Source organism: Ambystoma mexicanum, chromosome 6p (genome assembly GCF_040938575.1).
Source record: "Ambystoma mexicanum isolate Mex_15411 chromosome 6p, UKY_AmexF1_1, whole genome shotgun sequence".
NCBI classification, from domain to species: domain Eukaryota; kingdom Metazoa; phylum Chordata; class Amphibia; order Caudata; family Ambystomatidae; genus Ambystoma; species Ambystoma mexicanum.
Genome location: NC_090935.1, coordinates 333,499,855 through 333,523,810, shown reverse-complemented (window position 1 = coordinate 333,523,810; position 23,956 = coordinate 333,499,855). Strand labels below are relative to the sequence as shown.

At 44.0% G+C, this 23,956-nt stretch overlaps 1 protein-coding gene across 1 annotated transcript in view; it reads left to right on the top strand.

Moving 5' to 3' along the window:
* ADAMTS12 (ADAM metallopeptidase with thrombospondin type 1 motif 12) overlaps nucleotides 1-23,956 on the top strand; it is a 4,001,072-nt gene that overhangs the window by 2,895,511 nt on the left and 1,081,605 nt on the right. The gene's annotated exons all lie outside the window — the stretch shown is intronic.

The window sequence follows — 23,956 nt, the reverse complement described above, 5'->3', positions numbered from 1 at the left end:
GGGGAGGAGTACTTGGCTCCACCTCTACACTCCCCCCTCTGGGAGATTCATCAACCACTCTCTCATTAGTCTTCACATCTAGATATCCTTGTTTGAAGAAATACTTTTTCGGGACCCATATCTTTATGACTCCTTTCAGGCATCCCGATGATTTCACATGCTCATCAGTACTCCAAGACATAAGCATGCATTGTCCACTTGGACGGCAATAAATCCATTTTCCCACATACTTCTTATGGTTCTTTGGGTACAGGAACTGCGTTCCTTCAGATGTGTGATTGCTGGCCTTATGTAGTCTCTGATTTCTTCATCTGTCAGCTCTTTAGATTTCCATCCTGATTCAACATCAATCATGATCTTCATTCCTACTGCCTTCAATGCAGTCTTCTTGCTTTGTGAGATTATTATCCTTATCACACAAAATATAAGCAATATCTTCACTATCAGGGCTCCAAGGAATCTGAACATATCTGCCCTCCATTGTGGGACCCACGAGAATATTGATCCATACCAACTGTCACCAGCAATGTCTTCCACTTTGTCAATCATCTGGACGTGTAACTTCGTCAGCATTGATAAGGTCTCTGTCAAGGTGCCATTCTCGCCATCATGAGAAAGTATGAACATGCAACATGATTCTCCAATTTTGGCACCACCACCTCCATCCATGGCTGTGATCATGTCCAGGACATATCTATTCTGAGGTGTCATCAGTCGTATGGTTCTCAGCTCTTCTTTGATAGCATTGAATCATTTTATGGAAGTGTTGATCGTTTGCAACAATTCCCATCTGGTTATTTGTAACCACTTAGTATTTGCATCTGTCTGGATCCTGGGCATGAAGATTATCGTGAATATTGATGAAGTCTTACTAAACAATCTATGTTCTTATGTGATGGAATCAAAGGCTTCTATTGACTTGGCTGAGAAATAGTTCTCTCTCTTCATTCGATTCAGGAGTTCAGCAGATCTCTTCTTCCTTAGGTGAGCATCTGCTTCAGGAAACTCACCAATATCCAGATCACCATTTGGAATCACCAATGCTGGAACATGAACAGTCACTATAAAACATAGTCCTCCCCAATCCTTGGGCCGCTTCATGTAAGCTCTGGATCCACAAGCCCAGTAGTGAGCCATTATGCTGTTCCAATGCTCATTCCTGGCACGTCAAAGATTTGACCACACTTCTTGTTGTCTCCAAGTTTTATTGTGCCATTTTTTCTGAAACATAGCGTTGCAATATCCATAGGCACTATCTGTAAAGGCCCTCCTTTGTCTTTGAGCCGTGTCAGTAGTTTAGCAAGTCTCGACCATAGAGGTTTGCATCCATTCTCTACAATGTCAATAGTCGGTTTGTATGGTCCCATTACTACACACGCTCTGCAGATGACCGCTCCTTCTTCCCATCCATCTGCAGAAAGTACTGATCCCCAAATCTGCATTTGGCTTCTGTTTTCCCATCTTCGAATCTCTTCATCTGATTTTCCTGGACTTTCAAGTCTTATATTCACTTCCCATCTGATTACAGCCCCTTTCACTCCAGGCTGTTTGTATCTTATGCAAATTAACAAGGGGGTCCTGGGAGCCCCTCTGCCAGACATTAGTCCTGGTTACGAGAGACTTACCCAGAGTCCCCCCTTGTCATTTTGCATATTTAAGTAACTTTGGGTCTCACCCTAAATTACTAGGGAAATCCAGACGTGGACCCCTTGCTCACTATTCTTAGAGAGGCACAGCTCCTCCCTCCTGATGAGGTCCAACCAGACCGAAACACGTGTCTGGGGATGCTGTTGGTATTCTTGTTCAGAGGAGAATTGCCTAGCATTTCGGTGTTGGACTGCCCCAGGGCAGGGCAAAGACTGATATGTTTGGGATATTTCTTCTCTGTGAAAGATAGTTAGCTAAAGACTCTGGGTAAGTCTTTCGTAACCAGGACTAATATCTGGTAGAGAGACTCCCAGGACCCCCCTTGTCAATTTGCATATTTAAGTAACTTTGGGTCTCACCCTAAGTTACTAGGGGAATCCAGACGTGGACACCTTGCTCACTATTCTTAGAGAGGCACAGCTCCTTCCTACTGATGAGGTCCAACCAGACCGAAACACGTGTCTGGGGATGCTGTTGGTATTCTTGTTCAGAGGAGAATTGCCTAGCATTTTGGTGCTGGACTGCCCCAGGGCAGGACAAAGGTTGATATGTTTGGGATATTTCTTCTCTGTGAAAGATAGTGAGCTAAAGACTCTGGGTAAGTCTCTCGTAACCAGGACTAATGTCTGGCAGAGAGACTCCCAGGACCCCCCTTGTCAATGTTCGTATCTTATCAGAAAATTCATGGTGTGGGCTATTGCTCTCGTCTTTGTGTCTGGTAATATCTGGTAGAGAGACTCCCAGGACCCCCCTTGTCAATTTGCATATTTAAGTAACTTTGGGTCTCACCCTAAGTTACTAGGGGAATCCAGACGTGGACACCTTGCTCACTATTCTTAGAGAGGCACAGCTCCTTCCTACTGATGAGGTCCAACCAGACCGAAACACGTGTCTGGGGATGCTGTTGGTATTCTTGTTCAGAGGAGAATTGCCTAGCATTTTGGTGCTGGACTGCCCCAGGGCAGGACAAAGATTGATATGTTTGGGATATTTCTTCTCTGTGAAAGATAGTGAGCTAAAGACTCTGGGTAAGTCTCTCGTAACCAGGACTAATGTCTGGCAGAGAGACTCCCAGGACCCCCCTTGTCAATGTTCGTATCTTATCAGAAAATTCATGGTGTGGGCTATTGCTCTCGTCTTTGTGTCTTGCGCATAATTATCTTCATCAGCATCTGTCCATTCTGTTGCCCATACTAAATAGGCTGTTAGGCCCATGAACTGACCTCTCGTTCAGCAGAGTGCAATATGAGATAGACAGCATTTGTTTATTTGTATTTATTTATTACTTGTATCGCACACCAAACCCTGGGGTAACTGTGCGCTTGAAAATATAGGTTACAGGCATAGACAGGCATACAGATAATGAACAACAAGTAGGAACCTGGTTACAGCTGGGTCAGGATATGAGATGCGCAAGTGGAAGTGCAATAGTGGACCCTGGTTACCTCTGGGTCGAAGCAGGAGAAGCAGCGAGCCTCTTACTGAGAAGGATTGTTGCTTAGCCAGTTTTTTATACCAGCTTTGAAGGTGAGGAAGGAAGATTCCTTTTTGAGGGTGGTGGGCATAGCGTTCCAGCGTTTGGCGGCTTGGACTGGGAAAATGGCTCCTCCTGCTGTTTTTAGATTATACCTTGGAACCACTAAGTTTGAGGCATGAGAGGATCTGGTGATGCGTGTGGGTTGGTGAGGACAGAGTTTATCTGCCAATTATTTCGGGGCTGAGTTAGTGAGGCATTTGTGCTTGATGGCCAGAGTGCGTAAGGTGATACTGTCATGGATGGGCAGCCAGTTGGCGTTGCGTCTATACGTGGAGATGTGGCAAGATCTCGGTAGATTGAGTGCTGCTCTCAGTGAGTTATTTTTAAGCACCTGGAGTTTGTTTAAGTTGTTTTCCGAGGTGCCGAGGAATAGTGTGTTTCAATAATCAATTCTAGATAGAATGAGTGCTCTGGCCAACGTTAAGCAGCTGCTTTTGGATAAAAAAGATTTGCAGCTATAGATCAATTTGTTTGTGTAGGGCGTGGAGGACGCAACACTATTGACCTGTTTTTTAAGTGAGAGTCAAGATAAACCCCCATGGTTTGTATCTCTTTGGAGATGATGATTGTGTTGTTGTCAATGATGAAAGAGTTTATTCAGGCGTGCCTGAGTGCCTACTATCATTAACTCTGTCTTGTCATCATTGAGACAGAGGCCGTTGTCGGCCATCCAGGCTTGAATTTCGAGATAGATGTTGTTCAGCAGTTTGGAATCGTGGTCATGGCAACCAGTGAGGGGGATGAGGACTTCAGTGTCATCTGTCTGAACATCTATTTCAAAGGCTGTGAATATCTTAGATTTCCCCATACTATAAGGCATTAGCATGGGAATGCAACGTGTGGATTGGCTCTTTTCCAAGCCTTACCGCACGGTATTCCCGTATACGTTAGTGCGTGCCGAATATTCTGTTCCCGGCGAGGGGCGTGGCAGCCCCTTAGCCAATGAGGAGGCTTGAAACGGGGCAATACCCACTCCGAGCCTCCCCGTGGCTGGAGGCTGCCTTCGTCCCCTGCCGGGGACTCAGGTAAGTTTGCTTTCTCTCCACCCCCTCCCCCGCAAACTATCCCCTCCCCACTCTCCCAACCTCACTTACCTTCTTTTTTCTTCTTTTCTTGGGAGCGAACGCACTGAAAATACTTCTGTTCCCAGCGCATCCGCTCCCGATGGCCGCCATGGAAAGGGAAAACGTATTCTGTTTTCCCATTCCTGGTGGCCATTTTTTTCAATTTTTTTTTTTGTTTTTAGTAACACGGCAGCGTTTCAAAACAGAAAAAAATGCCATTAGTACCCCTGTCTAACGGCCTGGGGTACTAATGGCTATAAGACCCTCGGCGGCAGCCAATACCACCCATGGTAATGCTCCCAGGGCTTCATTAAGGCTATCACTGCTCTTGGGCCTGTGACTATGGCCCTGGGGGCATTACCTGGGGTGGTATTGGCCCACCGCCTGGGTCTTATTGCCACAGGAGTGCACATACAGAGCATTCCTCCTCTGATGAACTTCTTCCTACCTCTTTCATGTGCTGATACCATATGTTATTTCCCAAATGTGCTGTGCTGTCTAGATAATCATTTAAGGAATGATCACCTTCCCTTGTACTTCTCTTAGGTCTCCTTCTTGCCTCATGAGCTCTTATAATCTGGTCATGAAGTATGACTGCATAATTTATTTTCAATGAGGGAATCATAGAGATATTTGTCAGTGTAAATGGTGTCTTTACATGTGCTACTGGTGTATGACTAGCCACATAAGGTCTCTTCTTATTGGCATAACACAAAGGTAACCAAGAATCAGGAAAAATGTGCAATGCTGACCTTCCCTCAAAGGGAAGCTTAGGCCTATCTGTCACCGGTTTAGGCACTTTCATATTCAACCCTGGAGTAGGAATAGGCACATTAGGCATTGGTGGTCTTACACTTGCCACATCAGTACCCTCCTGCTTCATCGGAAGATACACAGGAAGTACAGCCTTGTTTGGATCTACATAATAGACAGTACGTACTGTGAGTGAAAGTAGAATAATAATGAACATGATGCATGTATAGATTATGTACCAGTATGTCTATCGTATACAACAATAGCCTCCTGCACATCGTGGTGCTCGCTCGTTGTTTGCCACATTGTTATTGCTATCAATGTTGCCCATAACTGCTTACTTTTAAGGAAGGAAAAATCAAACTTTAATCGGGCAATCTCATAAAATGTTCTGGCAATAGCTGGATCTGCTCTACAAGCTCCACAAACTGCTGGCTGTATGCAGGACAATTGTTAGAGTTCCGGATAATCACAAAAGAATTGTCTTTTCGCCAAACCAAATGAGTATGTACGTCCAGTAAATAGTAAAAGACCTTGCCAATAGGTTATGAATGTCATCACTCAAGTTCATTCATGTGTTCACGGTGTGTCAGCCAATCTATCATAGGTCGATGTCTAAGATCTGTCAGGAATACACAAGTATTGGTTTGTCGTCCAACAAGATGAGGACGTACTTCAATCAGGAAATAAAAGACCATTACAAGCAGTTTGTGTGCCTCTTCGTCAGACAGGTCCATCTGTGCTTGCTATACTGTATTTAGGCAGCCAGAGGATTTGCTCAATTATGGCTGTGAGCAGTCTCCTCACGATTGGACAATTTTAGGATCTTGCAAGAATACACAAACATCAGTAGTTCTCCCAACCAAAGATGAATATGCATGAAGAATGAAGAAAAAAACATCAAGAATGATCTGATGAACATTGCCGTTAGGCACCACCATGGGCACCTCCAAAGAGAAACTCAGTGATAAAGGAATTGGGTACTGTTCCCTCTTCCAATCATCTAAGAGGAACTCTATGTCTGGCATTACTTTTCCATCCAAGACTTCAATATGTCTCAGTCCAATGTTCAGCAAACTCCTGTGGCTCAAGAACAATAGCTTTTTCACTCCTTGCTTAGCAGCTACAAAGAGTGTCTCGAACTAACCACAGTCCAATGAACTCTTTGTCTGTCTTTACTGGACAGTCTCTGTGTCCTCATCATCGATCTAGTGTGCACATGCTGAAGTTTTTCTCTGTGGCTTACTTCCGAATGGGGTGGGGGTTGAGCGGTCTCGCCCGAGTAGACTTTAACATTGCTGAGGAATATCCAAGCTCGTCTTCCTAGCACCTTCAATGCTGATGGCGTGATGTCCTCTGCGATGAAAGGACTGATAAACCTGGGCTGATGCCATTTACGAAAAAAGTTTCTGATCAGAACCTGATCTCCAGGGAATATCTTTGGTAATAAAAGTTCACTTGATTTGGTTGCTGTATGGTCTTCATCTGTGCTCTGAGACCGACACCCCATCCGCTGGACTTGGTATGACATGACAGAGATACTTGTGGTCATACATGTTAAGTAGGCATGTAGCTCATCTCCTAAAAATACTGCTGTTGTCTGGGCATCACTTCTAGTCCTCGATTGCCTCCCCGTTACTAGTTCATGGGGCGTGAGATGATGGTCAGAGCCTGGTTGATTCCTCAATGCATATAATGCGAGAGACAGGCAATGCAGACATCCTTTTTTCAATGTTAACTTAAGCTTGACTATTCTCTCTTTGAGCAGAACGTATGCTTTAACCAAGCAATAAGCTAACTTGTTCGAATACTTCATTCTCAAAATGTGGGCCATTATCTGATCTTAATACCTCACATATTCTCGATCTAGGAAATACTTCTTGGACTAAGAAGTACACAGCACAAGCAGAGTCTAGATATGTGCAAGGACCAGCCTCGATCCACCTAGAAAAGGGGCACACCAACACTATCATATATCTACATCCATTACACTTTATGAAAACAGATACATACACACTGCGCACATGTCTAAATATTCCATGTGTGATTGCATATGATTTATTGAACTGGAGATCAGCCTTTTATCTAAGCGTGATTGCAAATGGTGGTATTCACGCATAACTGGCCTTTCGGCAAACTCAACCTTGATTTCGCCGAAAGGCCAGTTACACATGAATACCGCAATTGCGAAGTTATATAGATATCGGACATTACAGTAATACCCATGATGGAAAATGCCAATTGATACACCCAAGAAGAGAAGAGCACATAAACCTCAGAAGATGACTAGTGGCTCCAAACATGTGCTGATCTTCAGTTCAATAAATAATTTTCAATCACGCATGGAACAAGGCTGATCTCGAGTTTAATAAATTGTATGCAATCACGCATGGAACATTTAGACACATGCACAGTGTGAATTTATCTGTTTTCATAAGGTTTTTCAAACTGTGGAGTATCAGGAAGTATACCCAAGTTATACACTCGTCTGCTGCAATTCCCCTAACAACTTGTGTACAAGCGCTTGGGTCTCTAGTATTTGCTGCTACAGTTTTTGCATCTATATCCATTACAGTCCTGCCGAATATCAACATAGTCAATATGTAAATGCTGAAAAGGACCATTTGGTTGAGGTATAATTCCTCTGACTGCAGTAAACTTTTGACATACGATGCAATTTACTACATAAAATGCAACGTGTTCTAACAAATTTGGCACAAACCAATCTTCCGCAGTAGTTTCTGTCTTCCGCAGTAGTTTCTGTGAGGCTTTACCCTAGTGACATGCGCAGGGTAGTGCAGCTATTCTAATGCCACCCTTAAAAAGGCTACAGGCATCACCGGTTTACCAGTGCTTTCCTGTCACCACAATGCTTCAAAAGGGGATAAATAACACCCCCTTCCATGTCCACAGATCTTTCTCATCCTGTTGTGCTCCACCCTGAACTTCCATTAATTGTGTCTTTGATAAATTATGAAAACTTTCATTCATAATCATCATCACCATAATTTGTTCATTCACATCAGGCGTATCAAAGCTCATAATGTCTGCTGAATGTGCACCTCTTTTTGCTTCTTCGTCTGCGGATTGGTTTCCGTGTGAAATAAAGTCTGCTCTCTTAGTGTGCACTGAGAAAATAACTATCGAGATGGCTACTGGGAGTTGTAGTGCCTTAATAAGTCTGTCCATTATAGCACTGTGTTGCACTGGAAAGCTGTACACATGGAGGTAGCCCCTCCTTTTCCAACGTGCTAGCCCTGCATGTACTATCGACGTCACATAGGCGGAGTCACTGTACACAGTCACTTCCTGGCCTGCGTTGTTCTTGAGCGCAACAATCAGTGCCACAAATTATGCAGCCTGTTCTGAAAAGTGGGATGGTAGTCGTGCACTTGTCATTACTTTGATCTCCCTGTTAGCCATGTGCTTGATCACAGTGGCACCTGAATATCTTTGCCCATCAGTTTGGTACATTTTCAAAGAACCATCAATAAAGAGAAAATCCTCACCGGCTAAAGCATTTTCTTTCTCTCTTGGGATTTCATCATAGAACTCCTCATAATTCTAGCAATCATGTGCCTGCTTGTCCTTTGCCAGTGGCTCAGCTACAAAAGTGGTAGGGTTCACCCTTTTACATCTAACTATCTTAATCGCTGTATTAGATACAACCACCTCATAAGCAGTAGCTCTTTGAGACGTCAGTGTACCTTTAGTTTTTTTCAGAACAGCAAATAATGCATGCTCAACAAACAACATCATGAAACACCTCATTACAATGCTGGAAGACTTCTCAATGGCGAACGCGGAGGCTGCCAAAGATTGTTCGCAAGCGAAGTGACCCCTCATTCCTGGGTCTCAAATCCCACTGTAATATGCTAAAGGTTTGTACCCTAATGTAGTTCTTTGCGTGAGTACTGCCATCATGACTGTTCCATTCGTGTGCGAAAATAAAACTGGAGCTGTACAAATTGCCTTTTATAGCTCATCAAACCCTTCCTCCAATTCCTAAATCCATTCAATCTTACCTGACTCGCATGAGCCTTTTCCAGGGCCTGCAACTAAGGACTTGTATATGAACTATAATCAAATACTCATGCTCTCACATAATTATAAGTCCCGGAAATTGCTGCATGTGCTTTATCGTGTGCATTTTAACGTTTTTCAAAATTGCCTAAGCCCTTTCAGATGTAACTTTCTTTCCTTCATGCAAAATGAACTGGCCTATGTATGTCTCCACGTGACAATACTTCAATTTCTCTTTGTCCACCTTATAGCCTTTCTCGGCTAGAACAATCATTAGCTGAACTGAATCTTGTCTGCACTCTTCCTCTGACATGCTGCATCCCAAAATATCATCTACGTATTGCAACACGACATTTGGAAAATTAATATTGCTCAAGTCCATCTGCAGGACTCTATTGAAAATCGGTGGAGACTCACAATACCGTTGGGGCAATCTTGTGCTTTTTAACTTAGTCTCTCTGAACGTAAATTACATCACATCCTGAGAATCTTTATGCAACAGGATTGAGAAAAATGCATTTTTCAAGTCAATCACAGTGAAATATCGATCCTTAGCAGGGATACTACATAAAATCGTTGCTGGATTAGCAACGAGATGAAACTCAGCCTCTACAAACTGGGTAATCGGGCGCATGTCCTGAATTAAATGCCACAACCCCTCCTTCCATTTCTTGACAGGATACACTGCGGTATTGCATGGTGACTCTGGCATCACTAAAATGCCTTTATCCATCATGGCAGATATCGTCTTAAAAATACACTTGTCTTCCTCTCAAGACATGGACTACTGTTGCTCCTGGCTTCAGTGTAATCTTAACTTCTCCAATCCCCTTTAACAGGCCTACATCATAAGGACTTGTGGCCCATAATGAAACTCGCACTTTCGCCATGTCTTCATCAGAATAATGCAGGACACTGTCTCACTATCATCATTCTCTGTGGAACCTTGTGTTTTTCTGCCCCAACCCAATATGTAATGCTCATCTCGAACACTACTTTGACATCAGATGGGTCTTCTTTAAATATATCCTCATCGGTGACATCAGTTAAGCTGTAACCCTCTCCACAGGCAATTACTGTGCTCCATAATCTGCCTTTACCATCAAATCCTATGAGCATAGCCAAAGCCTCTCGTACTACAGCTGGTTGTAACCCTAAGGGAAAGATCCGTCCCCCTTCTACTTCCATGGGAATCTCTGGTCTAAAGAGAAATTCATCAGGTATTCTCATAGTCTTACCTATTAAACCAGGCAACCATATTAACAAAATGCGTACCACATAATGAAATACTTCTGGTTCTAACGGTACCCCTCGTATGGCTATTTGTCCTGTAAATGCCATAATGAATTCGCTCAGGTTTAAATAATGTTTTCCTGGCGTCGAACACACTATGCCTTCATCAGTAAATGAAATCGTCATATTCAACTTCTTCATCATATTTCATCCCAGTATATTAACTGGCGTCTGTTTTGAATATAACAATGGAACAAACATATTGCATTCTACTATAGAGACTGGCAATTCTTCAGTAAAAGGAACTCTACTTGTAGCTCCTGTGAATCCGTGAGCATTCATAGCATTAACTGATAGCAAATACATGAGCGAGTTGCACCTGTGTCTACTAAAAAAGAAAAGGATCTGCCTCCTATCGTGACATCAACGCTCAGTTCCTCTTGAGGATTTGGCATTACTGATAGTACTGAACACATCAAGTCACCCAGTGAGCTATCCTATTGTGGGTACATACTTATTTCTGTGCCTGTGAAAGGATTCTCATCTTCAATAGAGACACCCCCTATCCTAGGAGTCAGTAACTGTCCTGTGTTTGTGCTCTGTTGTATTTGCATGGGTGCATGCTGTCACTGCCATTGTGACGGATTCAATGGTGCTTGCTGTGGTTGCAAAGCATGTTATATTCTTGGTGCTTGTGCTTGATACACTTTTTGATCTTGGACAACCCCATCCCTATTGTGTGAGCGATATGCAGGTGGAAAAGTGGTCCCCCCGCTTGAGAACTGCCCATTCTGCACATATCCTTGATTGCCACATTTTTGTGATACTTGCCCTGTCATTCCACATGTCCAAAATACAGAAAGGAGTCTTCTGATTTGCCCTCCCTGCATGCCTTGATTATCATTTTGCATAGGCTGAAACCCACCTTGGTTACTCTGGAAAGTCCCTTGATTATTCTGAGATCCTCCTCTTCCATGGACGTTTCCCCTTTCTCGTGGAATGAATCTGTTCCCTCCTTGATCGTAATGCTGTTGGTTATTCACCTGTGGCATACCTGTTGGTTGATGCGATCCTGACCCTTCTCCACTAGTGAACATTGCCCCTTCTATGGCATACTTCGATAGCTTTTTTTGTACCAACGTAGCCTCTTCAAGCTTCCTACCATCTTCTTTGTTTTGATTTTTCTCTTGCAACAATCTGCAATGATGCACTATGGTCAGTTGTATTTCTGGCCATGGTTTTGCCTCCATACCCACCAGCTTCTTGAGCTGGCTCTGCACCTTGTCTGGTAACCCTTGACATAACATATGATAGAATACAGGTATAGATTCTTACTACGACTCGGGCATTTCCAAGCTCAACTGCTCTTGGAAATTCTGAATGTAAATAAGCGGATACTCCCCTTCCTGCATCGTTCATGCCATTATAGCTCCCATATCCAATGTATCCGGATACTGCACTCGGAGTGCCTTCCAGACTGCTGCTCTACAATTATTACACAGTGTTCCATCATCAGCACTGTGTTCTGGGCAATGAAATCCTGAGTATCCTGCTCTTGACCAAATGTCATCGGCTCTCTCCACAAGTATAGCTGTTAGAAGACCTTTAATGCCCCCTATAGCCAGTTCATTTCCTTCTGCCATTTCCTCTAATTCATAGATCCTTTTTCCAGCACCCAACGTTAAAATCCGGAGTTTACACCTTAAATTATCCTTATCCATTTGGGGCCACAGTGTATAATGTGCTCTGACCCATCGTTTTTCTAACAACAGGAACTGTGAGACCCCAAAATCTCATTGATCCCCAATTGTCGGTCTGTCCATAGCGGGGACAATGGATCTGCACCTTCTTCTTCCCAGGAAATGATCTGAACCTGCTCACATACAGTGGTGAGTCCCCCCTCACACTATGGGATCACCCTTTAGGTCAATCTGGCTGTGCCAGAGGCTCTGGTGTCTTCTGTTTCGGTGGCTCCAAATCTGACCATCCCACTTCTCTATCTGTCTGGGAACATCCCTCAGGATCACGTGCACTAGCACCCTCCTCCCCACACAAGGTTTCTCTATCTTCGTCTGACATAACCTGTCCCCAACTGGTCTGACTATCCTCTTTCTCATCTCTTTTCAAAGACAAGGCACTATGCTCGAGGCTGAGCAAACCTCCCTCTTTAAATTGCGACTGTGTACCTTAAAATCAATTGTTTTTTCCTTGTTTCTATACACTTTTGGTCCTCATCTCATGATAAACCTTATCGATTTTCTCTCCAATGCTTCTTATGTCAACATTGTCTTCTAGATCTGCTCTAGATGGCACTGGCATTGGTTCATGGGTCAGGAAGAATTCCTCTATGTCTTCCCATGCTACAACTGGATTAGGTTCCATTAACTATTTCTCTATGTGATCAATGTTGCATGCCTTTTGCCTTCACTTGAGTTCCAGTTCCTCATCAAACTCTCTTTGTTTCCTTGCTTCCTCCCTTAACCTTTCCTCGTCCTGTCTTTTCATCTCTCTTCTCTCATTTGCTCTACGAACTTCATCATCTCTACGTCTTTGCATTCTTTTATTTCTTAATTTTTGTTCTTCCTCTCATTTCTTTTCTAGCCTATCTCGTTCTTGGATTGCTTTTTGCCTGTTGTCATACTTCCTTTGCTCCTCTGCTCTTTCCTGCGTCCTCAACTGTTCATCTTGATACAGCTGTTCCCATTATTGTCTACTCTTTCTGTTGGCCTCATTGTCTTTCAGTTGTTTCTCTCCTTCCCTGTCTTTCTTATCTTGCTCGGCATGATCTTCATTTTGCCTTACTTCCTCGATGCTCTTTCCATCAAGTTTGAACAATATCCGACCGCCCATCCATTTGTTTTGTATGAGCGCTACCTCGTCAGCTTTATCTTTCTCTCCTTTCCATCTCTTTATTTCTCTCTCTATATCTAGAGACATTCCTGGTCAATCACTTCTCTCCTTGCCCCATGGGACTTTAGGGATCAAATCTCTTTCTGGAGACTTTTCAAGACTCTCATCGCTGCTACATGCAGGCGACTTATACGTTGGGTTACTATACCCTGTTGCTGCCTTAAACTCTCTTAAACGATATAATACTTCTTCTTTCTTACTATTGCCATTTACTTCAGGTGTGGTAGGGGGAGCTCTTCACCCCCCTCGTTACACTGGTTAAGCATTTAGTCTTCAGGAGGCGGGTCTTCACTCTCCTCCTGGTACATCTTCCAAAACTCTAAGCTAGCTAATCTTTTCTCTAACTTTTTTTCCGTGTATGCTGCATGCAAATATGCCATCATATGTTGCAAAACTGCTTTAGAGAGTGATACCACTTGTGGCTATGGCCGTGCCCTTAACCCATTCTGCACTGTATTGCTTAAACAGTAACATCCCCCATCACAACTCAGTCACAGTTGACAGTCACAATTTTATTTTATTTTACACAAATGAATGCTTTTCAGAAAAAATAATACAATATGAGCGTGCACCAGTCGTCACAGCTCCAAGCCTCTATATCACATTTACTTCAATCATCATCAGTCGACTATAAATAAACAGTTACATTTCAAATCTCAATAATTCCACCACAGTCTATTTCTTCCTTGTTTTTCAATATTTAATTTCTTTGCCACATACACCATATACAATCTACAAACAGACAAACTGACAGACTGACAGACTGGGCGGCCAACATATACTTTTGTCAACTCTCCTTGTGACTGTTCCTGCCCCTAATAATGACTCTGACAGAGTATGAGCTGTCCCCTTTAATGACACCTTGATCGTTTGAAGCCTAGACACGTCCACTTGGACTTTGGGACACGCTCCTTCTAAATGTCCTTGATGTAGGATTCCGGGTTTATCATATAGATCACTCCTCGTCTATATACCTTAAACTGCGACTCTCATCGTCTCACACTATGACGCTCTTCATCGTAACTCAAAAAATAAAATACCCCAATAAACGAACCCTCCATTACTCTATCCCCATTACCACTCTTCCCCACTCACTGCTCATTCAGTTTGCCACCTCACTCAGTCTACTCACCGTTCGCGTTTTCAACTTCCGACACTCAGGATCATCTCCTCCTCAACCAGCCGCTTCAACCTTCGGTTCACTCAGCTTCTCATCGAAGTTGGGAGGGGATTTCGCTTGAATACAAGGAACCCGTCCCACCTGTACTTGAAAGTTTTATTTTAAACTAATGGCCGCTATCTACAAGTAGCTTCTACCAGTTAAATGGCGGAGGACTTCTGAGATTTCCGGGACCCCAAAGCTTACTAGGTCGATAGATTTTTATCCTCTGCTACCACCTGAACTGGGGTGTCCGACCCAGCCCTATAAGACGAGGTAGCATTACTTTGAGATGGATGGGGATGCAGAATATACTCAAACGTCAGTAATCAAACTGACTCAGGAAGTTGGCAAAGTGTAACTGTTTTAATATCAATAATCTAAAACAGAGTTAAAACGAACATCAACAAATTTGCACGATCTTCACACTCAATGCATGTCATAAAAAAAGCTACTTTTATACAAAAATAACATCATCATTGACATCAACCTACATTGCAAACTACAAAAACCTACTTGGGAAAGTGATAGGATTAAAGGGAACATCTAAGTATACATTCCATACTTGTTGGGAAGGTGATTGGGTCTCAAAAATCAGGTGAGGCAACTAAGCAGGTCACTATGAACATCATCAAATACATGACGTCCCACAAACTATAGGGCCCTCTACTTTGTGGCCCTCGAAAATTGGTTGGCATCCTGTATCCCTCTGTAATATTCCACCTACACAAGCAGCATGCAGGCTAACATCCAGGTGCTGGTAGGCTGATCATAACCATAGTGTCCCACCATTAGCCTGTCATTCATCATCACCTTTGCAGTCTGCCAGTCAATTAAGCTTTGAACTTAGCCTTGAAAATGTACACTGAGCTCGATAATATGAGGGTGTATAGGCATACTCTGTCTTTTCGGTTTTGATATAGATCGTCCCAGTGTCTATTTTCATCCAAACATGTGATTGCAGACCATGTTTTTGAGACTTTATGCATTTAAAATACTATTAAATGATGAACCTCTGACATCTTCAATGTTCTCACTCCTCACCTAAAACAGGAGTTTTGTTCTTTCACACATTCTGTAACCATTGTTTCAAACATTCAGGCCCAAGGTGGCCTTGACTTCTTGGTGTTGAGCCAGCCAAGTCCTTCCTTGGTTCACCTCCATGGTTAAGTTTTCAATTTCTAACTACGGCACACTGAAATCCTTCCTTTTCACTAGATCTAGCTCCGCTAAAGTGCATTATGGAATCATCCATAGTTCATACGTTTCCTATGCATATACGCTGACGCATCGCCGCAATCTATTCACTACATAGCCAGCCTTAAGAATACTTTGTCCCTATCAATAGATCGGTACTAGATGACATAGCCCTCCCCACTCTAAGCGCTGAACAGCAGGCTCTACTTGAGAAAGATATCACAGAGGAGGAACTGATAGCGGCCATGTCGGAACTCCAGACGGGAAAGACACCAGGGCCAAATGGCTTCCCGATTGAGATGTGGCGTAAACTCGGTACAAATGAAATTGCCCCCCACCTACTGCAAATGTTCCTACAGTGCAAGGAGAGAGGACGCCTACCGGCGGACCTCCAGAAAGCCACTTTAATATTGATTCCTAAAGCAGACAAACCGCCAGATCTCTGTAGCTCATATCGACCAATCTCACTTATCAATAGTGAGACCAAAATACTAGCAAAAGTACTAGCCAACCGCTTACAAAAGGTCATCACAACACTAATTCACCCCGACCAGTGCGGATTTATGCCGAAACGGTCGACCCGCATGAACATTCATAGGCTACACATTGTAATAGAGAATGCACACTCCACCCGAGGCCCCCTGGCTGTACTAGCGATTGACTTCGAAAAGGCTTTTGACTCGGTGTACTGGGAGGCATGTTTGGGAAATAATGGGCCGGATGGGGTTTGGTCCCCAGTTTCTGAGCTGGGTGCAACTCCTATATGAATCCCCTGAGGCACAAATGAGAGTGAATGGGTGGCCATTGCACACCTTTAAGCTTGGGAAGGGAACTAGACAGGGATGCCCATTATCCGCCATGATATTTACCCTGGCTGTGGAACCGCTAGCTGAGGCACTGAGAACGTCACCGGCCTGGTGTGGTATCCAGTGGGAAGACGGGCGTGAGGATAGGGTCTCCCTGTACGCGGATGACTTGCTTCTTTACTTAAAAGACCCACACCAAGCCTGCTCCACGATTGTAGCCATGCTGGACAGCTACAGTACTTTCAGCGGGCTAAGAGTAAACTGGCCTAAATCAATACTGTTCCCAATAGGCACCACAACTTTTATACCACAAGCCAACTGTCCTTTCCGCTTAGAAACCGAGCAGTTTAAATACCTTGGCATACAAATCACTAACGACCTGAGCAAGTACGTGGCCAACAATCTCCACCCGATAACAACCAGATTCATAGAAGATGCTAGACACTGGGTCTCACTCCCATTGACCCTACTGGGAAGGGCAGCATTGTTCAAAATGATGGCTCTTCCGTGCTTCCTATACATACTACAAAATGCCCCACTACACATCCCGGCGAAAGAATTAAAAAAGATAGACAACACACTGAGGAAACTCCTCTGGAATAACGGGCATCCACGTATTGCGCTGGGTACTCTGCAATGCTCCATTTGGGAAGGAGGGATAGTGCTCCCCCGCCTACAGTCCTACTACTGGGCCAGTCAAATGGCAGTGGTCAACGACTTGCTGCACGGGGACACCACGCTGCCACACAATAGACTGGGGAGTGCCAGAGAATGCGCTCAACCTCCAACTGAACTCCTTTACAAAGCGATTCGTAACTCAGCCCCACAATCTATGCTATCACACATTGCCCGAGTATGGAGAGAAGCGCACAAGTTCCTGGGATGGGAGGGGAAGATCACTCCATTACAGCCTCTGTGGAACAACAGGAATCTACCCGAGGTAAATAAACTGCCGCGATGGCGTATATGGTCACAACGTGATATCAGTACGGTGGGCGATATCGTAGAAGGGGGCACATTGGTGTCCTTTGAAACCCTAGTCCAGATTTCACCTCCCAGGCACTGAAAGGTTCCAATATGCGCAGATGCAACATGCCCTACAAGCCCACCTCCCGGCACTTGAAGACATGGCCGAAAGCACTCCCCTCGAAAGACACATAGTGGAGGCAAGCATAGAGGCCAGAATAACGTCCACCATGTATAATGTCATCACTTCCTTTGCCACCACTGAACTAACCAGCCTGAAGGGCAAGTGGGAGAGAGATTTAGGATTCATACAGTCAGAGGACTGGGTGGGGGCCCTCATGTACCCTCGGGAGGTGGCCATTTCGGCCAGACTTAGACTTGTCCAACTGAAAATTCTGCATAGGATTTACTACCCCAGGGTGGCATTATATCGCTGGGGGAAAACATCCGACCCACACTGTCTCCGATGCAAGAGGGACGAGGGAACCTTCTTTCACATACTATGGGACTGCAACCATATACGACAATACTGGCAAAAATGTTGCGATGAACTCTCACGGGTACTGGGGAGAACGATACACAGAGACCCAAAGCTACTCCTGCTCGGGATAGAGGAGGAGGGAGAGGCATCTAAATATGAGATGTTGCTCTTATCGACGGCCTCGGCAATTATTAAAAGGAACATTGCACAACTATGGTGTTCGGAAACTACGCCACAGTACGAACAATGGGTGACGGACGTCAACATATGCATTGCGATGGAAAGGAGAGTATATGCAGCCAGGGGATGCCCGAGGAAAGCAGATAAGATATGGAACAAATGGGAGGAGGCCCAGTGACTGTAACAACCTGAGCAATGGATGATGGGGCACAACGTGCAATGTGCAAAAGTACTCTAATCTGGCATGTAGCGTGAGAAACAACGGACACTGCAAGACCCTTTTCTCTTTTTCTTTCTCTCTTTCTTCATTCTCTTCTCTTTCTTCCTTTCTTTCTTGTTTTCTTTTTACCTGACCAGGGACTGTTCCACTGGTCATACAGATTGTATGTTTATAAGAGGAATGTATGTTTTGTGATGTTAAACCGGAAAATACAATAAAATGTGTTATAAAAAAAAAGAATACTTTGTCTACTTGCGTTACTGCATCTGTACAATTGTAAAATGACATGATATCTTCTTCATTATTTCTGTAGCATGAACATTGTCATCTTGAGCCCGAAATGTTATTCATCTTTGGCACCTCCTCCTTAGAGTGCCTATAGAGTGTTTATATTCTCTCGTCTCTGCATCTCTTCTAGGTCCGTCAGCTCTGTTCTTCTTCTCGTCACCAATCTTCTCTTTTGCTCAGTTTTCATGCTTCTTCTGGGATTTCATTCAAATGGCCATCATATTGTTGTATATGCATGTATGGCTTTCTCAATGGGACTCTTACTTACAGGATTCTCTTCTCACACGTTGTCTCCCAATATATAGGCAACATGGGGGAGGAGCTTTTAGTGGGGATACTTGGCTCCACCTCTACACTAAGGATGCCTCTGCTTGAGCGGGCTCGCAACTCTCCCTCGTCCACCACGATGGAATCTTCTTTGGCCAATTTGACCAGCCATTCCTCTCGCTCTTCCAACTGAGGAGTAGTAGCGAAAAGATCTACCCCTCCAAGGCTGTCAACTGGGGTGAAAGGACTGAGGTTGCCTAATAGTGGCACCTAACGATTTGGCTGCTGCCTTTGAGGTCTGCAACTTCTCAAGGCTTTCGTCAAGGAGCCACAAGCACAGAAGACCTGCAAACGCCAAGCAGAGCGTGATTGAGCGACTTACCCATTGAGTTCACAGCTTGCAAGTGAATTTGGAGTGCTCCAATGCTGTCCGTGTGTTCGTGTTAGACAGTTTCACTTGTGTGTGCGTGAAAGCAGTCGTAACTATAATTTTAAATTCTGAACTATACAGAACCAACAAAAGTTATACCTGTTGAATCAAAGTCACTGTGCAAATAAGTGTATGAGATTGTGAAAAGCCCACAAATCCTGTGGGGCTGCCTCAGAAGATCTGAAAACATACACACAATACCCAAGCCAAGAGTGTATTAACAGCCATCAATACCAATATAACAAACAGTGCTCAAGGCAAGAGGGGAATATTGGGAGGCATAATGTTTGTAAGACTTACTGCTTATGCGCTATGAAACACAGATCATCAGGTGATAGAAACCTACATTGCCAAAGGCAAGGTAGAAGAAATGTGAGACTATCTTTTGAGCACTATTTGGCTGTTGGTGCAGAGGGAAAAGAAAGGTTGCAAACAGGGTGCCTTTCTGGAGAAGGTTACCCAGAGGGAGAGGAGCGTAGTTGCCAAGGAGTCTTAATGAGCTCTTAGGTGATTCCTGGTTTCCCCAAAACTTTTAAAAATGTTGATGCTAAAGACGTCTTCTGAAGTTGTTGTTATTCTAAGTTGGAAATTATCATTGAAGCACTAACTGTTCATTTTGGTGAAGAAGTAGACGGGCAGGCGAGTATACCCGTATGGTAAGAAGTTGTTTCCTAAAAAGGCCTGACACAAGAATAAACCAGGTAGTAGTTGTTGCACGTGCTGAACTGTGGTTCTAACAGAGACAACTCATGTTAAATTGTGACATTTAAAGAAGAATTGTGTAATCCTGTTGAGGAAAAGTTACCATTTTTATTTTAAACCAGTTGGGGCAAATCATCCTGACAAAGAAAGTTGTTGTTGTTTACTTGCAGCATGGACTAGCCTCATACCATCTGAGGCACTGTAGACCACATGGTGCTATTTGAGGAAACCAGCATGGGTCAATAACATGGCCACTACATTCACAAAGCAACACCAGCTGATCCTAGCATCTGCAGGGATCGCTCATGCTGACTCGAATTTGCATTCCTTCAGTGTTGTTCTGCCATCCTGGAAGCCGGCAGGCTAATGCCGGCCCCGTGGGGGACACATACTTAAGGCACTGCTTCCCCTGCTGAGGTCTTTTCCTCCCTTTCACTTCAGCATGGACAAGCATCATACCATCTGAGGCACTGGAGACCGCATGGTGCTATTTGAGGACACCAGCATGGGCCCGTAACATGGCCACCGCATTTGCAGAGCAACAATAGCTGATCCTGGCATCCATAGGGATCGTTCATGCGGATCCGGATCGGCCTTTGTTTGTTTTTGTTCTGCCATCCTGGAAACCGGCAGGCAAACGCCGGCCCCTTCTAAGGGCCTCGATATAAGGGCCATGACTCTCCCTGTCTGGCCCTGTTAGGGCCTGAGGCCTGCATTGCTGCTTTTGTTGAATCAGGTCAGTCGTCAATAGCCACCTGTGATGCTCCTTATGTAGTCATTCCTGTGATGCCTAAGGTAAGAGCGCCATGTGTGCTATTCCCCCTGGGCCATGTCTGATCTGCATGACTGCTCCATCCTGCCTGCATCTTAGAACTCCTTCATCTCGCTGTCTCTGAGTGCACTTCCCACTCCTCCCGACTGTTGTGTCTGCCACATATGCTCTACAATAAATGCATCCCGTCCCCCCGGTTGGTGCCCTGGCATTCCTGGCACTATAACACATGACCCTGCACTCTTTCATTGATTCTCTGGTTGTTGCTCGCCCACCTTGGTCTCCTTGCATGGTATGGCATTCTGATTCTAGACTTGCCTACATCTCTGCACCCTCCAGCTGTACTGCATATTTGTGCTCTTTGGACACTTGCATCTAGGTGTGCCTACATCTCTGCACGCCTCCATCTGTATTACATATTTGCGCTCTATGGGTATCTGAATATACGTGTGCCTACAGCTTTGCACCCTCCATCAGTACTGCATATGTGTCCTCTTTGGACGCTCAAATCTAGGTGTGCCTACATCTCTGCACCCTCTATCTGCAATGCATATGTGTGCTCTATGGGATATTCAAATCTAGGTGTGCCTCCATCTTTGCCCCTTCCATCTGTACTGCATATGGGTGCTCTTCGGACACTTGAATCTCGGTGTGTCTACATCTCTGCACCCTCCATCTGTACTGCATATGTGTGCTCTTTGGACACTCCTATCTAGGTGTGCCCACATCTCTGCACCCTCCATCTGCACTGCATATGGGTGCTCTTTGGATGCTCAAATCTAAGTGTGCCTACATCTCTGCACTCTCCATCTGTATTGTATATGTGTGCTCTTTGGACCCTCGAAGCTAGGTGTACCTACATATCTTCACCCTCCATCTTTACTGCATATATGTGGACTTTGGACACTCGAATCTAGGTGTGCCTACATCTCTGCACCCTGCATATGTGTGCTCTTTGGACACTTGAATCTAGGTGTGCCTACATCTCTGTAATGCATATATTTGCTCCATGGGGTATTCAAATCTAGATGTGCCTATATCTTTGTACCCTCCATCTTCACTGCATATGTGTGCTCTTCTGTCTCTCTATCCTCCCTCTCCTTCCCCTCTCTTCCCTTCTCCAGGTCTCTGTTCACTTTATGTAACAGCACTTGCACTATCTGAAATGTCGTCAGGCCTAGTACGATAGTTTTTTCTATATTTTGTCTGTTTGCTGTTTCTGTTTAATGGTATTGCACGGTTCTGTGCCTGCACCATTGTAAAATGTATAGCACTTTATGTCACATCACTTTCATTATCTGAAATGTCGTCAGGCCTAGTACGATAGTTTGTTCTATATTTTGTCTGTTTGCTGTTTTGTATAATAATATTGTGCTGTTCCGTGTCTGTACCATTATAACACGTATAGCACTTCTTGCACATTAGGAATGACTCAAGGCCAGTAAGAATGATTTCTATTTCATTTCTCCTGTTGCCTCCCCTGCCTTGAAGCGCTTTGAAACACTGATTTTGTGTTTAGGTGCTATACAACTAAACAATAAATAAAAATAAATAAAATAAATGTGTGACAGTTCTTACTCCAGGAGGAGTTAGAGCACGCTATTACTGCTGATACCTTATGGAAGCAACAGAACATTTTGTGTACAAAAAAGTACAAATCCTTGAGAACTATGTTGGAACGTCATGTCAAACGGATTTCCCCTGCTCAGATCTGGGGATGGGAAATTCACCCAGGTTATGAAATAATACATTGATTATGTTCTGAATTCTATCATATGTTATATATTTATTTACTTATTTATATTTGTATAGGGCTCAGCAGCCCTGGGGCATCATGACACTTGTTACATAGAAAGCACATAGTTGCATAGTTATACAGTTATAATTTGCAATTATTGACGTTTACTTTATAATAATACAATTAGGAGTTTTATACATAATTACATTCCAGTATACAAAAAGTGTTAGTGTAGTAGAATCTTGAAGAGAGTGACAAGGATAGTGGAGAGTTAGTTCAGGTAGGTGATTTTGAGATTCTTAGGGAATGCATGGATAGAAGTTTCAGCTCTAAGGGTGGCGGGGAGTGAGTTCCACAGTTTAGGTGCTATGTATGAGAAACCTATCCCTCCTGCTTTGACTCTATAGATGTGAGGGATGTGTAGTTTGTTGGTGTACTGTGTTCTAGTGTTGCATGCAGAGGCGGTTCTGGTTATCGATTCGGTATGTGGGTGCTGTGTGGTTGAGGCATCTGTGCGTGATAGTAAGGATTTTGAGTGTAATGCGGTCTTTGACCTGGAGCCATTGAGCTAGTTGTCTGGCCTGTGAGATATTGTCTCTTTTAGGGATTCTCAAGGCAGCTCTAAGGGCATTGTTTGGGGTAGTTTGGAGTCTGTGGAGGTTTTTGGAGGAGGTGCCTGCTAGGAGAGCATTGCAGTAGTCGAATTTAACGCCTATGGTTGCTCTGGCTATTGTGAGGCAGTTGGGTTTAGAGAGGTAAGGTTTTATGGCATTGATGAGTTTGGTGCTATATGCTGAGGCGGAGGCAATTGCGCTAACTTGTTTATTCATTGATAAGTTGGCATCTATGTATACACCTAATGTCTTCACAGAAGAAGAGACCTTGATAATGGAATTATCAATAGTAAAGTTAGAGTTTTGTGGGTATAGCTTGGCTCAGGTGGCTTTCTGACCGAGGATAAGAATTTCAGTCTTTTCCCTGTTGAGGCATAGACCACTGGCAGCCATCCATGCTAGGAATGTAGTGTAGATTTTGTGTAGTGCCATGGCGTCTTGATGATATGATCCAGATAGTTGTAGGAGTATCTGGGCATCATCAGCATAATTTGTATATGCTATACCCAGAGAGTCGAGTAGGTCGAAGAGAGGTTTTGTGAAAAGGTTGTACAGAGTGGGGGCTGTACAGGAGCCTTGGGGTACACCACAGTGTATGGTGGTAGGGTTGGCGTTAGCTATGTTGGAGAATACTTTCATAGTTCTACCTTCCAGAAAGGAGGCGATCCAGGAGGCTGCTTGTTTGGAGAATTGTGCTGCCTGGATAAGATGGGTAGTAAGGGTCTTGTGATCTACTGGATCAAAAGCTGCTGAGAGATCAAGAAGGAGGAGGAGGGCAGGCGTACCTTTGTCCATGAGCTGGGTGATTTGTTTTTTAGATCTACTAAGGAAGTTTCCGTTCCATGACCTTCACGGAACTCAGATTGTCTTTTACCCAATATGGAGTTGGAATCTATGTATAGTTGGATATGGCTATGGGCTGCTTTGTCCAAGATTTAAGGAGGAACGGAACTGTTGTTATAGGCCAAT